General features: G+C 42.8%; 1 long non-coding RNA gene across 1 annotated transcript in view; it reads right to left on the reverse strand.

Annotated features, from left to right (window-relative positions):
- Positions 1-634: 634 nt before the first annotated feature.
- The window catches only part of LOC125484784, an 18,914-nt gene continuing 11,092 nt past the window's right edge, over positions 635-8,456 (reverse strand). The window contains exon 3 of the long non-coding RNA XR_007263600.1: positions 635-1,350. This is a non-coding gene — a long non-coding RNA (uncharacterized LOC125484784). The remainder of the gene's footprint in view (positions 1,351-8,456) is intronic.

Below are 8,456 nucleotides of genomic sequence, written 5' to 3' on the forward strand. Positions count from 1 at the left end.
TTTGAATTTGTATCCAACACAAAATGTGGAGGGGTGCACTCCAAATTCCGACTGCTGTGAATGTAATATTATTTTCCCCCTCATGTTGCTAATCAGCTCAAATTAAGTTACAGCTGGACCATCTGATTATCAATCCTTCACCAATCTCCTTTAAATCCTATAAAAGCAAAATGCTGTAGATAGCAAGAACTGCAGATGCTGGAGTCAGAGACAACACATCGTGGATTTGAATGAACACAGCAGGCCAGGCAACATCAGAGGAGCAGGTAAGTTGATGTTTCGGGTCAGGACCCTTCTTCAGAAAGTACTTCCATAAAATACTGTAGATGCTGGAAATCTGAAATAAAAACCAGAAATGGAGAAACTCAGCAGGTATTGAGAGAAGAAAATTTAATGTTTTGAGTCTGATAATGACTTTTCTTTCAAACAGTTCTGAGTTCTAAACAAGGCAGGTGCAAAATGTTATCCATGCTTTGGACATTTCAACCAGTTTATGTATTAAAAATATTCACCCAACTACTGTTATTGGTGCAATAGACAAAGGGACACAGATTTAGATTTGTGGTTCAACTTAATTTTATTAACAAAATATTCCTTATTAAAAACACCACGTGAGCATTTTCCAAATCCCTGCAATATTTACTCTCTATCTTACTCTATCCATCTGAGAAAGAATATTACCCACAACAATCAACGTGTTTGAGCTGGGCTGTTGGAATCTCCTTCCTTTCCAAAGTAGGGCTGGATCTCTTCCATTAAACTGGGCCTTGCAAGTCAGGACAGATATTCTCCTGGGTCTTCTTCGGTTGCTTCACGAGTCTTGCTGCGAGTCTTTATTGAGAGTCTTCACTGAGGGTGTGACTTCTTGGTATGTGTTTATCTCCACCCCCTCCTGCCTTGGACCTTACTGAATGTTCTGTGCCCTTTGGTCAATCAGGTCATAAGTTGGGTTCAAAGCATCCAATGGAATTGTGCCAACACTCTTCACTGTTGCTTTGCGAGGGAAGTGTGAAATGCATGCCTTCAGGCACTGGCTGGAAGTCAAGGTGCTAGAAAGTCTGATCAATACTTTTTTAATACACAACCCATGGGCTGGTGGTAATTGGTTCCCTCTGAGCCATCTTTTTTATGTCTTTGACTTTGGTTTCTACTCAGGATGAGCAGCAACCTCCAGCAGCTGTCAAACAGCTGCGACAGAGAGAAGTCACAGCTGAAGGCACGCTCAGGATGTGTTAGGGATAAAGGAGGAAGTAGCATCCATCATCCTTGATGCCATTTCCTCCTGATGAGTGAGACACACTGCTATTGTCCTTGAGGGTGTTCCAGGTCACTGTCACAGAACCACGTCATCTGTTGGAACAAGATTTACAACTCAGTGATGTAGCTAACTGTCCTATCCCACTGGCCATTGTAAAAACCATTTTGTTTTTTGGACTATGGACTAAAATGGGAGAAGATATTGTTTTAAATCAAGGTATAATTTACAGTTTTAAAATAATGAGTTACTGGACCACACTATGACTTGTACCTAAAATGTTGCTTTATTCCAGAAGTGAGGGAGAATTCCGGACAAAATTGGGAATGTGTGTCCCAAGCAACTTTGCCAATCGGCTTTTCAACTGGGACATGTTACTGTGGACTCAGGAGAGCTCAACAAGGTGATATCCACTTGATTGCTCATGTGCCCAGGAAAAATTCCCTTGGGTGTGGACAATAAAGAAGAAACATCAAGCCTGGGAAGGAAAAGCCTCTATCTCTTTCTGTCCCTCTGTGTGGAGAAGTAAAAGAAAATCCCTAGCAGTCGGTTACTTTTACTCAGATTTCTCTGTAGGTTGTTCCCTCTGCAAATCCCCTTTTAAAAGGAAAAGGGTAAGAACTATCTTCAGAGGCACTAAAATGGCAAATTCTCAAATCAGCGAACGAAAGACTGGGAATTGGTGCATCCACAAACCGTGTCAATAGCTAAGAATCAGTACATTTGTGATCAGAAACGGTGCCTTAACCAGTGCTTCTCTGACATTGCTTTTCCTTCCCAATCTCAATATTTCTATCCTTTTATTTTCTAGTTACCTGTTTGTATGTCTATGGAAATTTTAAGAAAGAGTTGGAGTGAAAAGTGATCACGTATGAAATGTTTAAGATGACTTTCAGTCATTGTCCTGGGCACACAGAAACAATGGCAGTTATCTGTACAAAATTTCACAATTCATATTGTACCCTCTAAAGGGTTTTATTCAGAAAGGCAGAGGATGTTCTGGGTCACTTCTGTCTATCTCAGCAGACTCCCCATCAAACTTTATCTGAAACAAAGCCGTAAACCCAGGCGTGTGATTTACAGCAATTATATTCAAGCAATTGTCTTAAGCCTTGCAATTTTTAAGAAGTGTCTTTTTTAAAAAAAAGTTCCAATGTCCTTTTATTAACCCCTTTAAAAGAAAGTATCGGTGTCTCTTCAGCGCTACAAATGAATCATTGTCCGCAATCTTGAAAATTTAAATCCTCAAAAAATGTAATGAAGCAGCTTCGTAATAGCTCCACCCTGTATAAATGAAATTGCATTTTTAAACGTACCTGACCCGCAAATCTTGTTAGATATCTATTTTGTCTAACATCATGCTTTTGAAAATATACCCTATCCTTTTACAGTCTGAAATGAATAACTTCACACTTGCTTAGAAAAAATCCATCTGCTGCAGCATTGCTTGTTCATCAAATCTACCAACTGTAATTTTATACTGTTATCACCACTGTCTACAATGCTGCCCAATTTGGTATCATCAGTAAATTTTTATATTTGACTTTTTATGCCATGATCCAAGTTGTTAATGGATATTGTAAATAATTGACACTTAAAACAGATCCTTGCAGGACACCAGTAGTCATGTCCCGCTAATTTGAGTACTGACCTACTTTTCCAACTAGTTTTTTTCCTGCCAGCCAACCAATTTCTTATCCATGTCATTAATTTGCTCTCAGTTTCACAAGCTTCCACCTTAGCTAATAGACTCGTGTGGAACTTCATCAAAAACCTTCTGGAAGTCCACATAAACAACATCCATTGACTTATCTCTGTCCACGATCTTTGACACCTTTTCAAACAACTTTAAGGTTTGTCAGGCCTGCCTTTTGGGAATCCGTACTGACTTTCCTTGATTAACTGAAAATTTGAGGTGTTACCTATCTTTGATTGCAGCCTCCAATGTTTTCCCCACCACAGATGTCAGACCTACTATTTTGTAATCCCTTGGTTTCCCTCTATCACCCTTCTGAAAGAGTGGAGTGACATGAGCAAATTTCCAATACAGAGGTACAACCCTTACATTCTAGAGTAGTCTCTCTGATTAGGCTTTGTATGCTGTAACCCCAACTGAACTCCAAACAATATCCAATATGCAACAACCAATTGGGAAAGCTAATATAATGTTGTCATTTACCATACAGGAAATTCAATACAAAGTAACAAGGTTATGCTTCAGCTTTACAGGGCACTAGTTAAGAAACATCTGAAGTACTGTGCACTTGGGTAACCTAACTAAGCTAGGACTTTTTTTTTCTTTCTCCCAGCAATACATGCATTGTTGGAACTCTCTACCTGAAAGGATGGAGGAGGTAGAGTCCTTGAATACTTTTAAGGCTGAAGGAGATGGATTCTTGTTCATCAATAAATTGAAAGATTGTCATGGGAAAGTGCAGTTGCAGTTGTGAGGTCACAATCAGATTAGCCATAAGACCATAAGACGTAGGAGCAGAAATTAGGCCATTCGGCCCATTCAATCATGGCTGATAAGTTCCTCAACCCCATTCTCCCGCTTTCTCCCCATGACCCTTGATCCCCTTGATAATCAAGAACCTATCTATCTCAGTCTTAAATATACTCAATGACCCGGCCTCCACAGCCTTCTGTGGCAGTGAATTCCATGGATTCACCACTCTCTGGCTGAAGAAGTTTCTCCTTATCTCCATCCTAAAAGGTCTTCCCCTTTACTCAAAGGCTGTGCCCTCGGGTCCTAGTGTCTCCTACCAATGGAAGCATCTTCCCAAAATCCACTCTGTCCAGGCCATTCAGTATTCTGTAAGTTTCAATTAGATCCCCCCTCATCTCTCTCAACTCCAATGAGTATAGTCCCAGAGTCCTTAAACGTTCCTCGTATGTTAAGCTTTTCATTCCTGGGACCATTCTCGTGAACCTCCTCTGAACCCACTTCAGAGCCAGTACATCCTTCCTGAAATATGGAGCCCAAAACTGCACACAATACTCCAAATGTGACCTGATCAGAGCCTTATACAGCCTCAGTAGTACATCCCTGCTTTTATATTCAAGTCCTCTCAAAATAAATGCCAACATTGTATTTGCCTTCCTGACTACTGACTCAACCTGCAAGTTTACTTTAGGAGAATCCTGCACTAAAACTCCCAAGTGTCTTTGCACTTCAGACTTCTGAATTTTCTCCCCATTTAGAAAATAGTCCATGCTTTTATTCTTCTTACCACATACTTTCCCATGTTGTACTCCATCTGCCACTTTGTTGCCCCCTCTCCTAACCTGTCCAAATCCTCCTGCAGCCTCCCCACCTCCTCAATACTACCTGTCCCTCCACCTATCTTTGTGTCATCTGCAAACTTAGCCAGAATGCCCACAGTTCCTTCATCTGGATCATTAATGTGTAAAGTGAAAAGTTGTGATCCCAACATTGACCCTTGTGGGACACCACTTGTTAATGGCTGTCATCCTGAGAAAGACCCTTTTATCCCCACTCTCTGCTTTCTGCCAGACAGCCAATCTTCTATCCATGCTAGCACCTTGCCTCCAACACCATGGGCCCTTATCTTACTCAGCAGCCTCCTATGTGGCACCTTGTCAAAGGCCTTCTTGGAGTCCAGGTAGATAACATCCATTGGATCTCCTTGGTCTACCCTGCTTATTACTTCCTCAAAGAATTCTAGCAGATTTGTCAGGCATGACCTCCCCATGCTGACTTTGCCCTATTTTACCATACACTTCCAAATTTTCAGAAATCTCATCCTCTGCAATGAACTCCAAAATCTTACCCATGACCGAGGTTAGACTAATTGGCCTTTAATTTTCCGTTTTTTGCCCTCCTCCTCTTTTAAACAGGGGTGTCACGTAAGCAATTTTCCAGTCCTCTGGGACCTTCCCTGACTCTAGTGATTCCTGAAAGATCACCACTAACACTTCCACTGTCTCTTCAGCTATCTCCTTTAGAACTCTGGGGCATAGTCCATCTGGTCCAGGTGATTTATCCACCTTCAGGCCAATCAGTTTTACTAGAAAATTTTCCTTGGTGATGGCCAGCATACTCAGCTCTGCCCCTGACTCTCTTGAATTTTTGGAAGATTACTCGTGTCTTCCACCGTGAAGCCTGACGCGAAGTAATTATTCAGTTCCTCAGCCATTTCCTTATTCCCCACTACTATCTCTCCACCATCATTTTCCAGTGGTCTAATGTCCACTTTTGCCTCTCTTTTGCCCTTTATATAGCTAAAGAAACTCCTACAGTCCCCCTTTCTATTACTGGCTAGCTTACCCTCATATTTAATCTGCTCCCTCCGAATTTTTTTTTTTGTTGCCCTCTGTCAGTCTTTGTAAGCTTCCCAATCCTCTGGTTTCCCCCTGCCCTTCGCCACATTATATGCTTTCTCTTTTGCTTTTATGCTATCCCTGACTTCCTTAGTCAGCCATGGTTGCCTCATCCTCCCTGTACCATACTTTTTTTTTCCTAGGGATGAATTTTTGCTGCGTCTCCTGAATTAGTGCCAGAAACTCCTGCCATTGCTGTTCCACTGGCTTTCCTGCTAGGGTCCTCTTCCAGTCAATTCAGCCCAGCTCCTCCCTCATACCTCTGTAGTTGCCTTTATTCAGCTGTAATACCATTGCCTCTGATTCTATCTTCTCCTTCTCAAATTGCAGAGTAAATTCTATCATCTTATGATCACTCCCTCCTAAGGGTTTCTTTACCTTAAGCTCCCTCATCAAGTCTGCCTCATTGCACAACACTAAATCCAGTATTGCCTGTTCCCTTGTGGGCTCCACCACGAGCTGCTCCAGAAAGCCTTCTCGTAGACATTCCACAAACTCCTTTTCTTGCAATCACAACCAACATGATTTTCCCAGTCCACCTGCATTTTGAAATCCCCCATGATCACGTGACTTTGCCTTTCTGAAACACCTTTTCTATCTCCTGGTGTATCTTGCATCCCAGCTCCTGACTACTGTTTGGAGGCCTGTACACAACTCCAACTATGGTTTTTTCACCTTTACGGTTCCTCAATTCTACCCACACCATTTCTACACCGTCTAACTCTACTTCATTTCTTCTGGAACAAAAACAAAGTTGCTGGAAAAGCTCAGCAGGTCTGGCAGCATCTGTGAAGGAGAAAACAGAGTTAACGTTTCAGGTCCGGTGACCCTTCCTCAGAACTTTGTTTCTTCCGATTGATTTAATTTCATTTCTCACTAATAAGGCAACCCCACCCCCTCGGCCCACCTGCCTATCTTTTCGATCGGATGTATATCCTTGGATATTCAGTTCCCAATCCTGATCCCCTTGCAGCCACGTTTCCGTGATGCCTACCACGTCATACCTGCCAATTTTGATCTGCGCCACAAGCTCGTTTACCTTATTCCTTATACTGCGTACATTCAGATATAACACCTTCAGTCCTGTATTAACCCTCCCTTCTCTCATTTTCATTCGTTTTTCCAGTGTTTGATTGCTAGCCCTTTCCAAACACTCTGTCCTATTTGTGTCTATGCTGGAGACTTTAATAACCTCTCTTGAATTCTCCTTCCCTGTCATTTCTTTCATATTTTTCCACGTAGTTGAATCCACCACTGCATATGTTAACCTGCTGCTTTGTTTCCCACTGGGGCAAGTTTCACCATTCCCTTCCCCAGCACTTTCTAGTTTAAAGCCCTGTTGACTAGCCTATTTACCCTTTTCGCTAGAACATTGGTCCCCGCTTGATTCACATGGAAACTGTCCCAATGGTACAGATCCCTCCTGTTCCAATACTGATGCCAGTGTCGCATGAAAATGAACCCCTCTTTCCCGCACCACTCTTTTAGCCACGTGTTTACTTCCCTTATTCTCATGTCCCTATGCCAATTAGCATGTGGCTCGGGCAGTAATCCGGAGATTATAACCCTTGAGGACCTGTTCTTTAATTTGGTTCCTAGCTCCTGATAATCTCTAAACAGGCCCTCTTTCCTAGTCTTGCCTATGTTTTTTGTTCCGACATGGACCACAACTACTGGATCCTCCCCCTCCCACTCCAATATCCTTTCAAGCTGGTCAGAGATATCCCTTACCCTGGCACCGGGCAGGCAACACAACATGTGCAACTCTCGATCCTGCTTACAAAGGATACTATTTATCCCCCGAATTATAGAATCCCCTACAACTACCACCTGTCTTTTTGCTCTCCCCTGTTGAATGGCCTCCAGTACCACGGTGCAGTGGTCAGTTGGCTCATCATCCCTCCAGCTCTTTTCCTCATCCACACAGGGAGCAACTACCTTGTACTTGTTGGACAAGGTCAAGAGCTGAGGCTCCTCTGTTCCTGACTGCAGGATCCCTCTACCTGCCTCACTTGCAGTCACCCCCTGCTGTCCCTGGCCACTGACCAAATTTGAAGTACTTAATCTACCAGATGTGACTGCCTCCTGAAACACAGCGTCCAGGTACTTCTGCCCCTCCCGGATGAGCCGCAGTGTTTGAAGCTCCGATTCCAGCTCATCAACTCTGAGCCGAAGTTCCTCGAACAACCAACACTTGCTGCAGATGTGGTCACTGCAGTTCGCAATGGGATCAGCTAACTCCCACATCAAACAGCTACAACACATCACCTGGCCAGCCATTTCTACTTAATTAATTACTTCATTAATTTATATAATTTATTACAATGAGTTAATTAAATTTGCTGATACTTCTTTCCTGGCTTCTTTTTCAAATTTAGTGCAGATTTCCTACCAGCCAATCAGGTCACAGTCTCCCTGTGACATCACCCCAGTTTTTTTTGCAGCTCGTGCCCCGAGCTCTGGCCGTCTTATACTCACCTCTGCTCTACTGCTCCTCCCTCCGACAGCTTCCCGCCAAACAAAAGCAAAATAAAAGAAAGGAAAAAAAAAACTTGCCTCATTGACCCTCCACACAGTGTCTATTCTTTTGGTTAGAGGAGGAGGATGGATGGGAGACACTACACATGTTGTGTTTCGGATTTAGTCAGTGCCAGAATATATGGTTTTACTTACCCAGCAGTCCCCTCGTGCTATCCCGACTCCCGCCGCTCAACAAGGAAGCCATGACCTTAAAAATGGCAGAACAGGCTGGAATGGCTGAGTGGCCTGTTCCTGATTTGTAAGATTATATTTTCATGAACAAAGCCACAAAGCCAGGCATGTGATACCTAGTAGACATGTCAAAGCAGTTAGTTTA

Source organism: Rhincodon typus, chromosome 14, assembly GCF_021869965.1.
Source record: "Rhincodon typus isolate 14 chromosome 14, sRhiTyp1.1, whole genome shotgun sequence".
In the NCBI taxonomy this organism is placed as follows: Eukaryota; Metazoa; Chordata; class Chondrichthyes; order Orectolobiformes; family Rhincodontidae; genus Rhincodon; species Rhincodon typus.